This window comes from Pristis pectinata, chromosome 26, assembly GCF_009764475.1.
Source record: "Pristis pectinata isolate sPriPec2 chromosome 26, sPriPec2.1.pri, whole genome shotgun sequence".
NCBI lineage: Eukaryota > Metazoa > Chordata > Chondrichthyes > Rhinopristiformes > Pristidae > Pristis > Pristis pectinata.
Window position 1 is genome coordinate 6,187,002 of NC_067430.1, and position 18,849 is coordinate 6,205,850.

General features: G+C 43.2%; 1 long non-coding RNA gene across 1 annotated transcript in view; it reads left to right on the forward strand.

The window, feature by feature from the left end:
- Positions 1-3,870: 3,870 nt before the first annotated feature.
- LOC127583293 (uncharacterized) overlaps positions 3,871-18,849 on the forward strand; it is a 99,176-nt gene continuing 84,197 nt past the window's right edge. Inside the window, exons 1-2 of the long non-coding RNA XR_007958240.1 lie at positions 3,871-3,896; positions 17,390-17,569. This is a non-coding gene — a long non-coding RNA (uncharacterized LOC127583293). The remainder of the gene's footprint in view (positions 3,897-17,389; positions 17,570-18,849) is intronic.

Here is an 18,849-nt window from a genome sequence, read left to right on the forward strand (position 1 = left end):
GTAAAATGAACCTTAAAGGAGCCTGAAGGTCAAACTAAGTTTCAATATTTAATATGAAATGGGATTAGTGCAGGAGGACAAAAAGGTCAGCATGGGCATGGTGGGCTGAAGGGCCTGCATTTGTGCAGTACAACTCTATGAATCTATGTCTTTGGGAGTGGGAGGAAACTGGAGCCCCTGAAGGCAACCCATGAGGTCACAGGGAGAATGTGCAAACTTGACACAGACAGCACCGGATGTCAGGATTGAACCAGGTTCCCAAGAGCTGTGAGACAGCAGCTGTATTGCTGCAGCACTTGTGGGCTAATTCTCAATCGCACGTTCCAGACCAGGGCTCCTGCCATTAATGCTCAGTTAGTGATTCTTCTCCAAGATGCACACACTATTGTTAGCTATACATAGCCTAGGGAATTAGGTAAAGTGATACAATGGCAAGGCAAACTTTTAAAGAAATAATTCATGATTCTCAGCGAAAGTAAGAGGAATAACTAATGAATAAAGACCCCATGGAAAAGTGATGCATTCGCAGCCAACTAGAGAAACTAAGGACAGCATTAGGTATTTACAATCCTGCATCAAAAAACCAATCAGGCTGAGGATTGAGAGGGTATTGCAAAGTTGGCAAAGAATGACCAAGAAATTGAAGTAGGAAAAAATGGCAAATGAAAATAATGTAGCATAAAGTATAGAACCAACTTCTGGGAAGTTTAACAACGATGATGAAAAGACAATATCGGTGAAAGTCAAAACACAGGCTGTCCCCTGGTAACAAACGGGTTCCTTTTTTACAGACGTTCAGCTTTGTAGATTTTGTCCATAAGTCAGAAACTGTACAAAAATCACTCAGTATGGTAACCACCCCTCCACAGTATTGCAACAAATGACATCAAAAGCCCACGAGACTGATAAGAAAGAACAATTACCAAAAGTGAAGAGACGAAGAGGAAACTAGTTCTGCCATTCGTAGGAACAAATGTACGTCCATAAGTTGGACATTTGAATTGAACAATGTTATGGGAGCTCGCTCGTACATAGGGCTGTCCATAAAGTCAGACGTTTGTAACTCAGGGATGGCCTGTAGATCTTTCAGGGGTAAGATCGCAGAAATTTTATTGTGAATAAAGAAGTGGCAGAGTTGTTAAATGAACCCATTGGCCAAACAATTCAATTAACCAGTACGTGTTTTTTATGTGTTATGGAACTGACTTATAGCCTAAAATCGATTGTGAAATGGGACCAGGGCCTTTAGTGCGCATTATGATCACATTCCTTAGTGTATATGATGCCCATTTACACAAGAGGTGCGCTGGGCGTGCATCAGCTGTGCCAATCATCGTGCAACGTGTTCAAAGTTCCTGCTGCCACACTGGACCAAACATGAACTGCAAAGAAATGGTGTGAGCCATGAGAAAGAAAGCAGACCTGATCATGGAAGCGTAAATTGTTAGAAACTCTGCGAGAGTAGACATTGATGAGATCAGGCCAAATGCGACGATGGACGAGAATCCTTTTAATTATTCAGGTGAATCTTTCTAAGGATTATTGATGTGTTAAAAGAAGCCTTGAAGAAACAAGAGGTAAGTGATCAATCATTGGTTTTTTAACTTGCTTGCCACTGTACAACACACTAAATTTTACCCCAGCAGATCTGTGAAAGCATTGTTGACTTCAAACCTGGCACAGCCTACCTCACTGAGGAGAGTAGAAAGATGATAACTGACTAAAAGGGCAAGGTTTTGAGGAAAAGAAAAGCAATTTTCCCACTGGATGAGAGTAGGATCGCCAGAAGAATGAACAAATGTGAGATGCAGCAAAGGGACCTCGGTAAAGTTGTTCAGATCTGTGGTCCAGAAAAATACCTGCTTTGTATCAGAAGTCATATCCATATAGAACAGATGATTTCAACAAAAGACATACTTGTAGATGCTGAAGAAATACATGATAATGAACCCATTCTTGACATTGATACATTGATAAATCTTGAGCCACAGGCCAGATCAAAGCTCCTGCTTCCTGTTTCTGTTCATGAAAATAGAATCAACCAAAGGTCCACCTTCAGACATTACCTCCCTGCAATAGAAGAAACTGGCTTTGATCTCCCTAACACATTATTTTGGCACATTTTCATGTACAAATTCATTTCAAGTCTTTCAGGTCCATTTTCACAGCAGAAAGCACAAACAATGTTCCCGAGATTGCAAGAGTCTAATGAATGCAAGGAATATAAAGTGATTTATGTTAGTAAAATGAACATTCTGGACAAATTAGTAGGCAAAAAAGCTATGTAATTCCTTTGACCTCATGACCTGCATTCAAGGATTTGAAACTGGGGGGGAAACACTTCTTGTGATCTTCCAACATTCTTTAGGTTCCAAAATCGCAATATATTTAGCCAAGTCAATACAGATTTATGAAAGAGTCATCAGGCCTGATGCAGGGAGAAGGTTTCTCCTGGCTGAGGATTCCTTGAACCAGGGGCTAGAGTTTCAGGACATGGGTAAAATATTTAGGGCTGTTATGAGAGAAATTTCTTTATCCAGGGGTGGTGAATCTGTGAAATTCTCTACCACAGAAGGTAGCGGAGGCTAAGTTCATAAATATATTTAAGAAAGAGATAGATAGATTTCTAGATACATATGGTAACTTGGTAAATTGATTTATTATTGTCACATGTACCGAGGTACAGTGAAAAACTTTGTTTTGCATGCCATCCATACAGATCATTTCTTTACAACACTGCATTGAGGTAGTACAAGGGAAGACAATAATAGAATGCAGAATAAAGTGTTACAGTTACAGAGAAAGTGCAGGCAGACAATAAAGTGCAAGGCTGTGACAGGGTAGATTGTGAGGTCAAGAGTCCATCTTATCGTACTAGGGGACCGTTCAATAGTCTTATACCAGTTAGTTAGAAGCTGTCCTTGAGCCTGGTGGTACGTGCTTTCAGGCTTTTGTATCTTTTGCCCAATGGAATGAGGGAGAAGAGAGAATGTCCTGGGTGGGTGGGATCTTTGATTATGCTGGATGCTTTACCAAGGCAGCGAGAAGTGTAGACAGAGTCCATGGAGGGGAGGCTGGTTTCTGCGAGGTGCCGAGCTGTGTCCACAACCCTCTGCAGTTTCTTGCAGTCTCTGGCAGAGCAGTTGCCACACCAAGCCATGATGCATCTGGATAGGATGCTTTCTATGGTGCATCAATAAAAATTGGTGAGAGTCAAAGGGGACATGCCAAATTTCTTTAGCCTCCTGAGGAATCAAGGTATGGGGAGAAAGTGGGACTATAATATTGCCGTGGTCATATTCAGTAGTGGAGCAGGTTTACTGGGCCAAATGGTCTATTCCCACTCTTACTTTTCTATGTTTTTATGATAGTATTTGTTGAAAACTGTTAGCGTCTTTTGCAGAGGGAATTATAAGGAGAGATATGGGATGGGCTGAGAGCAGCAAATGTGGTAGTCACAAAGCTCTCTGGATGTATAACACTGGTGTCTGGTGGAAGTATGCTGAGTGGACAGATCATGGTGAGAATCAGCATGCAATGCAGATTTGATGCCAGTTTTGCTAAATTAGAGCTCAATGTTCCAGCTAATGTCCTTCCCTAACTTTGCACAGCTGAACATGTGTTCAACAGCAGGAACCAGTTAAAGGGATCATTAACTTCCTGCAGGTTAGTTGCTGATTGATTTCCACTGACTGTTTCAATGATCTCACAGTGGTCTGGTGCTTTCTTTAGCCTTGTAAAGTTGCTGGGAGTTGTTCGCAAATGCCGATGGACCTTGGCTTGACTCTTAACTGCTTACTTCCGGACATCGTTGCCACAGTCGGCATGCCCCTTGGAATACGGCAGGACTTGGACAACGAGCAGTAGGCAGAAAGAAGCAAAAGTGACTACAAGAGGTAGGAGAAGGAAGGGGGGAGGGAGAGGGGGGTCAGCAGCAGTCTGTTTCAACCCAGGGTATTCAAGCACCAATTCTCCTTCCTAAATGTCATCAAGGGGCAACGTGTAAGGTATCTACCTATGGTTAAATAAGGATATCTCACTAAAGTAGGATGTTTGCTATAGGCACCTCCAATTAAATGATAGGGAGGGAACTGACTTGCTAGTAGCTCTCAGGGTCTCTCTGATGCTGGATTTTTATATTTCATAAATACTTAAGAAGTACCAGGAGTTGACCATTCAGCTCCTTGAGTGCTCTGCCATTCACTGAGACCACGACTGGTCCATGGACTCAACTCCACTTTCCTGCCTCATTTCCATAACCACTGATCCCCTAAAAGCTCCCAAAATCTACCTCAGCCTTAAGTATAATTCAGGCTCCTTCCAATCTATATTTTCTTCAAAATACTGGAATCAGGAGTCCAATGCTGGCAAACGTTTCTGCCAGTGTGAACACTGATGGAGACAAATCAAAGGTTTCATGTAAAGTCTCACACTCCCCTCAGCCGACACCTGTATGTCTTATGGGTTCCAACAGGGGGCTTTGTGAGGTAGCCACTTCACACTGGGCACAATCAAAGCACATCTCCTTAACTGTGCTGGAAACAACTGATACTGTGCAGCATTGGGATTGAGCCAGATCCCTCCTGGTCTCATAGAACATAGAACTGTACAGGCCCTTCAGCCCACAATGTCTGTGCTAACCATGATGCCACTTTAAAATGCACATCTGCCTGCATGTGGTCCATATCCCTCCATCCTTGCCTGTTCGTGTGTTTGTCTAAATGCCTCTTAAACATTATTACTCCACCACTTCCCCTGACAGTGTGGTCCAGGCACCTACCACTCTCTGTGTGGAAAAACTTGCCTCGTAAATCTTTAAACTTTCCCCCTCTCGCCTTAAAGCCATGTTCTCTCATATTTGACATTTCCACCCCAGGAGGAAACTGTCTACCCTATCCATGGCTCTCATAATGTTATACCCTTCTATCAGGTCATCCCTCAGCCTCCGACACTCCAAAGAAAACAATCCAAGTTTGTCCAACCTCTAGGTGGGACTCATCAACACTGTATTTACTGAGGCAGTGGAAATGGGTGAAAGGATGGGTGGGGGTTGGGTAGATGAAGAATTTAATGTTAACTAACATATAAAATCATCCATCCTGTGTCTGTGCTTAAACTTCACAATGGTTCCCGTAACACCACAAGGAACTGTGGTCTTCCATTGCAAAGACATGCTTTTGTATGCGTGGATTTGTGGGCTTGGATGAGCTTGGATTTACATCTGTATAGTTGTTATTATATCATTTAGTAGATGGCAGTCTGTAAAATGACCAATCAAAAATTGTGGAGTTACATTACGGGACCCATTGATGGTCAGAACATTCCCAGCTCCCAGCACATAACAGAAGTTCTGCTACACATTGCCCATGAATTTCAATCCATTCATTTTAAGATCTTAGAACATAGAACACTACAGCACAGTACAGGCCCTTTGGCCCACGATGTTGTACTGACATTTTATCCTGCTCTAATATCTATCTAACCCTTCCTTCCCAAACGTTAATCCTTCCCTCCCATTTCTCTATCATTCGTGTGGCTATCTTGTGTAAATTACCCTCAAATTTCCAGTCTGCTTTGTTTAGTGAGTGTGAGTCATGCTGAGAGCTGCAACTCTGCTGGTAAATAATTACCTAGAATGAGTTGAATCAAGTTAAATTGGGGCTGTAGTCAGCAACTGATCTTATCACCTCTCCTTGAATTGACTCTGGGTAAGTCACTACCTGAGAAGCACTGATACATAATAGATTTACGATTGGTTAGTGGCATGCTAGATCCCACTTAGATGCTATAAATTAAAATGGTGCCTTCAATTTTGGTCAAGAGATAGGAATGTTCTGAGAAGATAAAGCTGAAAGTTTGACTTCTAAAATCCTGCCAGGAAGTAACAAATAAGTAAGTGTGCTGACAAGTACTGTTACAACTTGGTCCCAAAGTTAAAAACTTAATAACAGCCAATTGTCTGTTGCATTAAATTAAAAGAAACATGTAGGTGCTATTTAGTATAATTAGTGCTCACTGACAATAGTCATTGCTTTGTATCACCCACAGTTAACTCCAACAGACCAAGTCCAGTTGTAATGCCAATTGAATAGTTTTGCGTTAATGCACCTTGCTTGTCATTAGATCAACAGTCCAGGATACAAGTTCAGCAATTTAACCACTAGCTCATGTAGCTCAGCTTAATCTTGACCTGAACTAAGATCGCAATCCCTATGAAAGATCAGCTGCACTGCAATATCTGCTCCTCTCCTCTTTGGCCTATTGCTCGGGAGTGGAGAATTCTAAGGCCCAGGGATGTGTACAGCATGGTGACACACCTAAAGAATGACGACTCGGGAAAGGTGGTGGAAGACTAACTGCCCTATTGAAATGTAATCTGCAGAAAATGCTTGAAATGCTCAGTTAATGGCTAGCATACGCAGCTAGTAGAGTCACTGCCTCACAGCGCCAGAGTCCTGGGTTCAATACTGACCTCAGCTGCTGTCTGTGTGGAGTTTGTTCATTCTTCCTGTGACTGTGTGTGTTTCCCCCAGGTGTACTGGTTTCCTCCCACATCCCAAAGACATGTGGGTTGGTAGGTTAATTGGCTGTTGTAAATTGCTCCTCGTGTGATAAGATGTAAGATATCTTTAGTAGTCACATGTACATCGAAACACACAGTGAAATGCATCTTTTTGCGTCGAATGTTCTGGGGGCCAGCCCGCAAGTGTCGCCACGCTTCCGGCGTCAACGTAGCATGCCCACAACTTCCTAACCCGTACGTCTTTGGAATGTGGGAGGAAACCGGAGCACCCGGAGGAAACCCACGCAGACGCAGGGAGAACGTACAAACTCCTTACAGACAGTGGCTGGATTTGAACCCCGGTCGCTGGTGCTGTAAAGCGTTACACTAACTGCTATACTACTGTGCCTGTGTGTGGAGGTGAGTGGGGGGATCTGGGGGGAGAACAAAAAATGGGATTAAAGTAGGATTAGTGTAAATGGGTAGTTGATGGTTGGTACAGACTCAATGGGCTGAATGGCCTGGTTCCGTGCTGTATCTCTCTATGACTGTAGGTCAGGCAGTATCCACAGAAAAAGAGTTATGGCTTCAGGCTGAAGTGTGTTTCCAGCAATTTTTATTTCAGATTTCCAGGAGCTACAGTTTCTGATTTTCAACTTTTCAGTTATGCCCAACCTACAGAAGGCTAACTTTATCACTTTAAATTTTAAAGATTTCATCATCATATCACTAATGTAGTGATTTTGCACTGGGAAAGAATACCACCAATGCTGTCTCTACAGAATTCACTAAATTGACTGGCAGGATAGTCAAGCCAACAGCAGTACCTCTCCCAGGCCAACACTCATCATATTGAGGCTCGAGTTGTGCTAGTTAGCAACACTGGGCAGGCTACATCATTGGGATTCCCAAATCCAAATTCCCAAAACAGACCCTATTCTGAGCACTGAAATTGGAAGAGATAAATTGTTTTTTTTATTGTCACATGTACCGAGGTACAGTGAAAAACTTTGTTTTGCATACTATCCATACAGATCATTTCATCACATCAGTACATCGAGGTAGTACAAGGGAAAGGGTATAACAGAATGTAGAATATAGTGTCATAGTTGCAGAGAAAGTGCAGTGCAGGCAGATAGTAAGGTGCAAGGCCATAAAGAGGTAGATTATGAGGTCAAGAGTCCATCTTATCGTACAAGAGGTCCGTATAATAGTTTTATAACAGCGGGATAGAAGTTGTCCTTGAGCCTGATGGTGCATGCTTTCAGCCTGATGGGAGGGGTGGAGAAGAGAGAATGTCTGGGGTGGAAGGGGTCTTTGATTATGTTAGCTGCTTTACTGAGGCAGTGAGAATTGTAGACAGCATCCATCGAGGGGAGGCTGATTTTCGTGATGTGCTGAGCTGAGCTTTGTCAACCAGGTGGACAAAGGATAAGATTCAAATATGTGCTCCAAGGTCTCCTTGAAGAATTGCAATGTCCCCATTGTTTCCTGGGTACATTTTGCCCACCGTCACTCAATGTGGAGAAGGAGTATTCAAGATAGTATTGAAAATCTCAAGGTCATGCACTGCGAGAGCACAAAAGCCTGGCTTAAGTGGTGGAAAGAGCAGACCACCTCACAACGCTACCAGCTGCCCTGTCAGTCCCCTCCTTACCTATTGTGGAAGAGTCTGTCGTTCCCACATTGGTCTCATTAGCAATCTCAGAACACACAAAACCAGAGCGAAAGCAAATCACCTTCAATCCCGGGGGAACTGCCTGAGAAGAAAAATGATAATTTTGAAATATGCATTGCAAACTGAGAATGTTGAGAGATTTATCATTAAAATATTTAGCATTCAATTACAAATAGAGTGGTGCTCTCTGAGTTCTGTGCTTCATCTCTCACTATTTATCCCTAATAGTCAGCATTTCCCTTTTTTTTGCAGATTAGCATTTTGAGAAGTCAACAAGTTCCTTTTTGAAAGAATTGAAAGGAAAGGTATGAATTCAGAATGATAAGTTCTTCCTTTGAGCTTGCAGAAGATGTACGGACCCTCTTTGTAGAAAGATTTTTTTTGCCTTCTCTGTTTCTGCAATCTTTGAATCTGTGGTTTTCTGAGTTACTTTTATCTGCTTCTCCAGAAAACTCGTCACTGAAAGCTTACCCAGGTGGCTACCTGCCACATTCATATGGATACAATGAGCAATTAGAGATGGCTTTGCAGCCAAGTTTAATCCTCTCTTCACCAAATGGCCACACATGCACAATTTCTAGTCCCAGTCTGGTTTTGTCCTCTTTTTACAGCAGTGAAGCTAATTATTTCTGCAGCTGATGACACCAACTGAACACAGGCCAAGTATGAAATAGGAACAGAAATAATTGCTAACTTTTCAGCTTGTTCTTCAGAGAAAGGATTCTTCTTTGAAGACAATGACCAGGCGAAATAATTCAGCAAACTGAAAGAAGTGAAAAGAAAGGATTTAATCTTTGAAAATAACATTCAGCAAGCAAAATTTCACTTTGGCGTGGAATGAAACAGAAAATATTGAATTGTCAGTCTCTTTTGCTTTATTTTTTTTTCATTGGAATTAATTGAAATTTGGTGCCAATTTGCAATCAGGCACTCTGTGCGACCTTTGAAGTTGAATTCGTCACCTAAACTTCTTACGTTGTTTCCTGACTTTCCTTTGCCTTAATTTCTTGCTGCTTTTACCAGTTTGTTCTGAGATTTGAATCTCTTGTTTTGCCTACCTCAAATATTTCTTTCTGTCATGTCCTTCAAGATTTATTGGAATTAATGCATGTCAGGTTGTTGGAATATTGAGCACAGTGAAGTCATAAGTAAATTACAGTCGTCTTACTCTAGAGTTGAACTACAATTTTATTAAATCTCCTCTTGCTCCACTGAAAGTATCAATGAATCTCAGGTTAAGATGTATAAAGCTTACATAGACAGTAAAGTTTCCTCAATTTTGGATGTCACAGTGGTGCAACAACTAGAACTGCTCCTCACAGCACCAGAAATCCAGGTTCAATGCTAACCTCTGGTGCTGTCTCCATGGAGTTTGCATGTTCTGGGTTTTCCCTGGGTGCTCCAGTTTCCTCCCACATCCCAAAGACATGCAGGTGGGTAGGTTAATTGGTCACTGTAAATTGGGCCTAGTGGTAAAATCTGGAGGGAGTTGATGAGGAGGTGGGCAGAACAAAAATGACAGGAATGTAGGATTAGTGCAAATAGGTGGCTGATGGTTAGCATGGACTCAGTGGGTCAAAGGGTCTGTGTTCCATGCTGTATCTCTCTGTGATTCTCTCTGTGACTCTCTCTGTATGATTTCAGAAGTCAAAGCTATGTAATGAAAAAGGATATTTGCCGCAACAACCTTCTCGATTTCTTTGGGTGGTGATGGGAATTTGGATTAAAACAGTCTGGATTCCTATAGCCCCTTACCAAGTCTTGCAGGAATCTAAAGGGTTCCCACAACTATCATTGTTAGCAACTGCTGATGCCACAGTGTGCACCAACATCGCTCAAGTATTTGCATAACAAATTTCACTTCAGTTGGTGATATAAAGTGAAGGACAAGTGTCATTCAGGACACTGAGAATTCTCTGCTCAGCTGCAAATGATAGTCAGCCCAGAGTCACTCAGCACACTCCAGTCTCGCTCAAGTAGATCACATGGATTGTTGCTCAGAGCAGTCTCTTTGATTATGTGCCTCGGTCATCTGATGCTGAGGTTTAAACACATTACTGCAATGATGTAGAGGGATCTTTTCCACAAAGGTAATGTGCATGGTTCCCGACCTGGGATTGGTTGATATCAGCAGAAGAGAAACATAAAGAAAATGAGTGAGAGAAGATGAGAAATTTGGCCAAAGAAGTTCAGTCCAATAATAGACCTGCCATAGTTTACCTATGAATCTCTGCACCTCTCTTCAGCTCGCCAGCAGCCTGATGGGGAATTCAATCCATTATCTCCTGAGGACATTTTCGAAATCTCAAGGTGCCAGACATTCACATTTGAGGTGAAATACTTTTCAATAAAAGAAGCTACCTCCTTCTTAGCAAGTCAGAGTACAGTCTTTATGTGGATTATCTAAGTGTAAATTTAAGGGCTAAATTAATCTCTATGTGCTATATAGCAAGACAAACCAAACTGTTAATACACAAAATGTGTTCTTTGCAAATATCTGTTGAAAATTCACACTTGCTTTGAAGGGTAGTTCATCAGATGAATATTTCTTTCAAAACTATACTTTATTCATAAAAATATATACAGGAAGTAGAATACAATCAGCATATCTTTCTTTATGGGGCAGGTACGGTAGTGTAGCAGTTAACATAACACTATTACAGTGCCAACGACACAAGTACTGTCTGTAAGGAGTTTGTACGTTCTCCCCGTGTCTGCGTGGGTTTCCTCCGGGTGCTCCGGTTTCCTCCCACATTCCAAAGATGTACGGGTTAGGAAGTTGTGGGCATGCTATGGTATTGGTATTGGTTTATTATTGTCACTTGTATCGAGGTACAGTAAAAAACTTGTCTTGCATACCAATCGTACAGGTCAATTCATTACATGGTGCAGTTACATTGAGGTAGTACAGAGTTCATTGAGGTAGTGCAGGTAAAAAAAACAGTACAGAGTAAATTGTCACAGCTACAGAGAAAGTGCAGTGCAATAAGGTGCAAGGTCATAACAAGGTAGATCGTGAGGTCAGAGACCATCTCATCATATAAGGGGACCGTTCAATCGTTTTATCACGGTGGGATAGAAGCCGTCCTTAAGTCTGGTGGTACCTGCCCTCAGGCTCCTGTATTTTCTGCCTGATGGAAGAGGAGAGAAAAGAGAATGACCAGGGTGGGTGACGGTACGTTGGCGCTGGAAGCGTGGCGACATTTGTGGGCTGCCCCCAGGACTCTCTACGCAAAAGATGTATTTCACTGTGTGTTTTTATGTACGTTACGAATAAAGATCTTATATCTTACATTCTTTGAGTCGACAAACCAATACAGTTTACAATGCATCGATGCCACTTGTGTTTCCTCTTTCAATTATACGCAGGAAGTGTTTAAGAGAAAGTGTGTCAGATAAATTAATTGACTGAAGAATCCTATGGATTTGTATTATTTATGGACATTGGGTGTTGTGGGCGATAACCTCACTTGTAACCCCCTCTTGGAAGGTGATGTTGACCTGCCAACCTATCCACTGATGAAGAGCAAAGGGGCAATCACCTGGAGTGTTGATGAGGAACACACATATGCATTAGGAAAGACAAACTGCCGGAGGAACTCAGCAGGTCAGGCAGCATCTGTGGAGGGAAATGGACAGTGGACATTTCAGGCCGAGACCCCTCATCTGGACTGTCCATTTCACTCCATAGATCTTCCTGACCCGCTGAGTCCCTCCAGCAGTTTGTTTTTTGCTCCAGATTCCAGCATCTGCAGTCTCTTGTATCTCCGTCTCTCACACACATATGCATTATCCAGGTTATGGCAGCTTGACTAACTTCAACCCACGGAGTTAGGGACTGACGTTCACCTGTTGATTTACATTGGTTCCAAATGGCTGAGAACCATAGAGCAATTTAACCGCATTAGTTTATGTGCTAACATCATGCAAGAGCAGTTACTGAGCGGAAAAAATTGGACATTAGCGAAAACCTGGTGTCCGGCAGGTCGCACATCCAGAAGCAGAGGAACGTAGGTGGAAGAGAGAAGGTGAAGAAATGGTGAGATGAATTCCATCCACTTTCCGCCCCATTCTCTGTGTTGATTCCAAAAGCCATACCCAACAGCCTGGATAAGTTTTTGTCAGCTACTAAAGTGTGTGCTGGGGGCATGGTAGAACATCTCATATGGTCAAAGTCTACCTGTATGTTGTGTTTTAGCAAGCTTAGCTTTCTACTGAATGGGAAGTGAAGGGAGAAGTGTGTAGTGAGTGACAGACATGGACAAGTAGCCAGGGCAAGAGAAGGTCCACAGAGAGGGAAGAAAAGGTCTAAGTTGAGGCAAAGGGGAGCTCCACCCTGAGGCAGGAGAAGGTCCACATGGAGGTGGGAGAAGATTCACACCGAGGCAAGAGGAGGTCCACAGAGAGGGAAGGAAAGGTCTATATAGAGGCAAGAGAAGGTGCACAGTGAGGCAAGAGGAGGTCCCTATAGACGCAAGAGGAGGTCCACACTGAGACAATTAAATACGAGCTGACAAGATGCAATTCATAAGACCAATTAACTTACATTTTCTGGGACCAAAAACATAGGTTTAGAACAAAATGATGGCTAATAATTCAGCAGGATGAAGTTATAAAGGAGGCATTATCAATCATTCACATACTCCATGCAGAGACATGGCCAAATAATGTCAGGAGGTGCTTTATTAATGGTCATTAAGGGTAATCTGGGGCCATGCAGCTTTGTGAATGACCTGGAGGTGTGGTATTCATTGCTCCAAGCCTCAGAGTCGGGCTGTGTTATTCTCTTGTGGGTTGAAGGATGCTCAGTCTTAGTCAGAAATTGTACAGCCCTGGAGACACCAGAAGTGATGTCCCTGGACCTGGGAACCAGTTACATTTACTTTTCTGACTTAATGTAATACATAGGGAAGTTCAAGAAATCATAAGCAAAAACAGAAAATGCAGTAAATACTCAGTAGGTTAGGCAGCATCCGCGGAGGGAGAAACAGAATTCATGTCTCAGGTCGAAGGTCCTTCATCAGGGCTGGTCAGGTGAGAAGACAAGCATGTTTTCAGTTGCAGAGAGGGGGATGGGTAGAGAATACAGGAAAGGCATAAGACAGAATGCAAACCAAATTTGCCAAGGTAACAATTCCATTATAATCCAGAAGTTAGAGACAGAAAAGAGAAAAGAAAATAAAGGAATGAGCATGGATTGGGATCAGTCATGTGACCTCCACCATGGGCTGCAGATCTTCGAACGGAGCAGAATTCGCCTGAGGGCCAGTCCAATAGGGTGATCCAATCCAAAATATTGAAATGTGGATGGGCCATGTGACTTTCACCATTCAATGATATTCTAAACCTCATCTACTTTCTTGCCCAATCCCATATCCTTGGATTCCCTTAGGGTCCAAAAACCTATTGACTTTTACCAACAAGATCAAACCACAGCCACCTAGGCTAGAGAATTCCAAAGGTGTACGGCACTTTAAGTAAATAAATGTCTCCTTCTGTCAGCTCTAAATGACCAGTTATAGAGTCATGGAGTCATACATCATGGAAACAGGCCCTATGGCCCAACTCGTCCATGCCAACCAAGATGCCCATCTAATCTAGTCCCATTTGCTCATGTTTGACCCATATCCTTCTAAACCTTTCTTATCCATGTACCTGTGCAAATACCTTTTAAATGTTGTTAATGTACCTGCCTCAACCACTTCCTCTGGCAGCTCATTCCATATACACACTTCCCTCTGTGTGAAGAAATTGCCCCTTAGTTTCCCATTAAATCTTTCCCTTCTCACTTTAAACCTATGCCCTCCAGTTCTTGATTCCCCAACATCGGGAAAAAGATCATGTGCATTCACCCTATCTATGCCCCTCATGATTTTACACACCCCTATAAGGTCTCCCCTTAGTCTCCTAAGCTCCGAGGAATAAAGTCCTAGTTCATCCTGAGTCTATTCTCTCTGCCGGAGAAAACAGACTTCAGCATTTCTCTGTCAGTTCCCAGTCTGAATGGTTCCTCAGTTGGACATTGTGGACCTGAAAGCCTGGTTGTTACATTCTGCACATGGACTTCACTTAGTTTGTTGAAGTGACTGGACAAACCTCATAAGACTATTTCACCATCTTCAGATTTAGACATTGCAATTATTTTTCCCATTCTTCATCTGTGGCAGCTTGGAATTGTAAAGACAGATCGCAAGGCTGCACATTCTTGCACTGACTCATTGGAAAGAGATTCAAAACAGCAAGACTGAGGCAAAATCAATAAGACAGCCCACAGCTTCAGTGAGTGCATTAATGAATGATAATTTCCCACCAACATAGTTCTCTCACCAGCATTGTTCAAAGCCCTAAGTTTAAATGTGAAATATAGAAACTGAGGTCTTGCATTCCTGTCTCTCTAATTTCCAGCAAGTAACATCACTACGAAAACTGATTATTTGGTCGTTATGATATTCCTGTTTTGCGGAACCTTGCTATATCAATATTGGCTGCTACATTTCCTTCATTACCACTTGGACTGCTCTTTAAAAGTCAATCATTTGCCGTAAAAAGACTGGGGGGGGGGGTATCCTGAGATGATGGACACATATCACATAAAACAAATCTTCCTTTATGCAACATAGAAAGTGCTGGACTCAGTGGGTCAGGCAGTACCTATGGAGGGAAACTGGGTCCAGATGAAGGGTCTCGACCCGAAACGTCGACTGTCCATTTCTTTCCATAGATGGTGCCTGACCCCCTGAGTTCCTCCAGCGCTTTCTGTGTTGTACCAGATTCTGGCATCTGCAGTCTCGTGTCTCTCCATATCTTCCTTTATCTTTTGACTGCATCCGGCCATGCTGCAGTCTGCTTAGGTTCAATTCCAGGTCAGGCAAAATCCCAGATTCATTAACTCTGTAAGTTTGTGATCCCAGATCAGTTTCAGGATGGTTTCCTTGGTTCACCAATCAGTCAGCAAGTTTGCATTAATCAATGTAGATCCAAGTAAAATATTACCTTCAATAGACTAATGGATAAAAACACTGATCAATGTCGGAGGCTGAGGGGAGACCTGATGGAAGTTTATAAAATTATAAGAGAGGTAGATAGGGTAGACAGTCAAAATCTTTTTCCCAGGGTAGAGATGTCAAATACTAGAGGACGTGCATTTAAGGTGAGAGAGGGAAAGTTTAAAGGAGATGTGTGGGGCAAGTTTTTTACACCGAGAGTGGCAGGTTCCCTGGAGCAGGCTACCAGGGGTAGTGGTGGAAGCATTTAAGAGGTTTTTAGATGGGCACATGAATATGCAGGGAATAGAGGGAGGTGGTTCACGTGCAGGCAAAAAGGATTAGTTTAATTTAGCATCTTGCTCGACACATATCATGGGCTGAAGGGCTTGTTCCTGTGCAGTACTTTCTATGTTCTATGTTGTCCTTAACAGAATTGGACTGGAAAGCTGACAGTTTGACTTCAAGAGCATTTTGAGGTGGCTGAACTTAGCAGAACAGCATTATGAGCTCTACAGTTCTTGTGTTAGTTCAGTCAGCCAGCCAAGGTTCCTACTCCTCACCACTATCCCTATTGGAAAGGTTAGTCTGGAAGTTCCCTTGGCCTTTACTCCAAAGGAAGATTATTGAGAATATGGATAATCCTCAGGAATTCAGGCTGGAACTCTATTGTGCTGGATTATAGTCTTCTGCCTTGGGTTCTGGAGGTCTTTGTTTAGTGAGTAAACTGAGGCCCACCCAATGGTCCAAACCTGGGCTTGTTTGAACAACTATATTTAAACAGCCAGCATTGAAGTTCCAGGGACCACAGACAAGGAGAGATCATGAGATTACAACAGTCACGAGATCTGTGGTACACTGGATGTTGTTGTCCACCCTGCCTTGCAAGTGGTAAACCACAAACCCTCACCAGTCCCCTATCTACACTTGCATGCAGCAGCAATTTGATCCCTGAAGCCTGCTCCTGATTGTCAAGTCCCTGCATAGCCCAGGATCTATTGGTATTGGTATTTGTTTATTGTACCAAGGTACAGTTGAAAACTTGTCTTGCATACCGTTCATACAGATCAATTCATTACACAGTGCGGTTACATTGAGTTAGTACAGAGTGCATTGTTGTAGTACAGGTAAAAACAATAACAATACAAAGTGTCACAGCTACAGAGAAAGTGCAGTGCAATAAGGTGCAAGGCCACAACAAGGTAGATCATGAAGTCATAGTCCATCTCATTGTATAAGGGAACCATTCAATAGTCTTATCACAGTGGGGTAGAAGCTGTCCTTAAGTCTGGTGGTACGTGCCCTTAGGCTCCTGTATCTTCTACCTGATGGAAGAGGAGAGAAGAGAGAATGTCCTGGGTTGGTGGGGTCTTTGATTATGCTGGCTACTTCGCTACTTCACTACTTCGCCAAGACAATGAGGGGTAAAGACAGAGTCCAAGGAGGGGTGTCCATGATGTGCTGGGCTGTGTTCACAACTCTCTGCGGTTTCTTGCGGTCCTGGGCAGAGCAGTTGCTGTACCAAGCCGTGATACATCCAGGTAGGATGCTTTCTATGGTGCATCGATAATAGCTGGTGAGAGTCAAAAGGGACAAAACAAATTTCTTTAGCCTCCTGAGGAAGTAGAGGTGCTGGTGAGCTTTCTTGGCCATGGCATCTATGTGATTTGACCAGGACAGGCTGTTGGTGATGTTCACTCCCAGAAACTTGAAGCTCTCAACCCTCTCGACCTCAGCACCATTGATGTAGACAGGTGCATGTATACCGCCCCCTTTCCTGAAGTCAATAATCAGCTCTTTTGTTTTGTTGACATTGAAGGAAAGGTTGTTGTCATGACACCATTCCACTAAGCTCTCTATCTTCTTCCTGTATTCCGCCTCATCACTGTTTGAGATATGGCCTACTACGGTGGTATCATCTGCAAACTTGTAGATGGAGTTAGAGCAGAATCTGGCCACACAGTCATGAGTGTATAAGGAGTAGAGTAGAGGGCTGAGGACGCAGCCCTGTGGGGCACCAGTGTTGAGAATAATCATGTCGGAGGTATCGCTGCCTATCCTCACTGATTGCGGTCTGTTTGTTAGAAAGTCAAGGATCCAGTTACAGAGGGAGGTGTTGAGTCCTAGGTCTCGGAGTTTGGGGACAAGCTTGCTTGGGATTATAGTATTGAAGGCAGAGCTGTAGTCAATAAACAAAAGTCTAATGTAGGTGTCTTTACTGTCCAGATGCTCCAGAGCTGAGCGTAGGGCCAGGGAGATGGCATCCGCTGTAGACCTGTTTCGGCGATAGGCGAATTGCAGTGGGTCCAGCTTGTCTGGGAGGCTGGAGTTGATGCGTGCCATGACCAACCTCTCCAAGCACTTCATGATGGTTGCTGTCAGAGCCACTGTTCGGTAGTCATTGAGGTATGTTACCTTGCTTTTCTTCGGTACCGGGATGATGGTGGTCTTCTTAAAACAGGTGGGAACCTGAGATTGAAGCAGGGAGAGGTTAAATATGTCCGCAAATACTTCTGCCAGCTGATCAACACAAGATCTGAGCACACGGCCAGGGACACCATCTGGGCCAAGTGCTGTGAATGGCAAAGCCTAATCAACTCTCAAAGCTTTTAAACATTGTTGGATGTTTCTGACATTCACAAATACTGCAAGGTATTCACAGACAAAGATTCACAAACAAAACTGCCCTGGTAGCCCATTGATTCTGCCTGCTCCTACCCTTCCGAACTTATCTCTTTGTATCTCGACATCATCTTGTCCCCCCGGTCCAGTCTCTTCCCGCCTACATCCATGACACTTCGCATGCTGTCCACCACTTCAACAACTTTCAATTCCTGGGCCCCAAATGCCTTCACTTTGTACATCCAGTCCGCGTACACTTCTATCTCCCATCAAGGCCTCAGGGCTCTCCATTTCTTTCTGGGACACAGACCCAACCAGTTTCCCTCCACCAACACCCTCCTCTGCCTGGTGTGCTTACCCTCAACAACTGCTCTTTTAGATCCTCCCACTTTCTCCAAACCAAAGGTGTAGCATGAGCCCCAGTTATGCCTGCCTTTTCATTGACTACGTGGAGCAGTGCATGTTCCAAACATATCCCGGCAACTCTCCCCAACTCTTTCTCCACTACATTGATGACTGCATTGGTGCTGCTTCCTGCACCCGTGTGGAGCTCATCAGTCTTATGAACTTTGCTGCCAACTTCCACCCTTCCCTCAAGTTCCAGTCCAGATGAAGGGTCTCGATCCAAAATGTCGACAGTCCATTTCCCTCCATGGATGCTGCCTGACCTGCTGAGTTCCTCCAGCTTGTTGTGTGTTGCTAAAAAATATTCCGTCTGCTGTAAAATTAGACATTTCAAAATATGAAAATGAGAAACAGAAACACCAGAAAACACTTATAAACAATGAAATATATTTAAATACCATTATCTCAGTGCTGGGACCCTTGCTGTTTGTAATATATGTGGATAATGTGGACTTGAATGTAGCAGGCATGATCAGTAAGTTCACAGATGAGGTGAAGACTGGTGAAATTGTTGACAGTGTGGAGGGTAGTCAGGCCACAGGGTGATGTTGAGGTGTTGTTGAAATGGGTTGAAAAATGGCAGATAGAGTTTAATCCAGATAAATGTGAAGTAATGCCTTTTGGAAGTACTGATGAGGCTAAAACATACATCATGAATG